This window comes from Limulus polyphemus, unplaced genomic scaffold, assembly GCF_000517525.1.
Source record: "Limulus polyphemus unplaced genomic scaffold, Limulus_polyphemus-2.1.2 Scaffold35, whole genome shotgun sequence".
NCBI classification, from domain to species: Eukaryota; Metazoa; Arthropoda; class Merostomata; order Xiphosura; family Limulidae; genus Limulus; species Limulus polyphemus.
In genome coordinates, this window is record NW_013665645.1 from 262,059 (window position 1) to 263,384 (window position 1,326).

A 1,326-nucleotide genomic window follows, 5' to 3' on the forward strand; every position below is an offset into this window, starting at 1 on the left:
AGTCCACAAATAGATAACGACTCTTAAATTTCTATATCGGAATATATTTATTTTCTAAAAGATGTAAGTGAATTCAGATTTTTGCCTAATGTAATATATAAATGTTTTGAAGATAACAAACAACAATTTGATTTAATGTTGTACAATGACAAACTGTTCAATGTTTGTATGTATATAATTTTTCGATAAAAGAATGGGACTAAAGCCGTCTTTTCTGTATATCTGTGCATATCATCACAATCTGTAAGTGTCAAACACTTGAAATAAATCTTGCAAGTTGATTGTCATCTTTAAGATCACGAAATTCAAATCTGATTTTTATTTTGTAAGACTCCTAAAATAATCGAATGAAACTAAACATTTTCAGGTGAGCGAGAACGATGGTTAAGGTAGCCAAAAAGGATGTTTATTTGGTCTTGCTAAGGAAGATTTTCATGTCTGTGCTTACAGTGGAGAATAGTGACGTCATCGTTGATAAGGGTAACATCTGTAATAATCTTAGAAGAATTAGAAGTTAATGTATAACAAGCTAATTAAAAAGTGTTAATTTAAAAAGGGGAATAAGGATCGTCAAAACAGTACAGAAACAAGTTGAATCAAAATGCAAAGATTATATCTTCAAGCCTACAACTAGGAACTTTAAAAATGTAAACAAACTAGGCTGGAAACAGTCTAAACATTTATAGTAATTATAACTGGATGTCCACAAGGGTACATACAATACTTATTGGATCAAGGATAAGGTTATGTGACGTCGACAGGTTTAACGCATTTTCCATCCTTTAGATGATACAAGAGTCTGAAAGTGTCAACTCTGTCTTCATAGAGAGTATCATGGACGTCAAGACGAAAAACTACATCATACCTTGTGAGGAAATGTTGTAACATTTATCATGTTTAATTCGTGTTTCGAGATAACGACAATTTGGTATCCAGAGATTCAAGTTTCCTAGGTGCATGTTCTTATAGCACACAGTGGACACTTAATATAATCTTTAACTTACAAAACACTGAGTTAATAAAGTATATTTCATTGCGAATATCATAGGAAACGAAAAGATCATTATCTGGCTGTATGGTAAAGGTGTTGTTTTTAGTCTGGATAACGAGATATGGCTGATTTAACATTTATCGTATTATCGTCGTTCACTTATGCAGCAAACAGTGATAAAAAGTACGTTTAGTAAGTTATAAAACTGTCTTCCTCTTACGTCTTTAATAACATTTTTGATGTATATATATATTATTCAGCTACGTCTGGAGTATATATATATATATAAGGTTTATGCGCCACCTGCATGAAATCAATCCATGTTTTCCCTTACC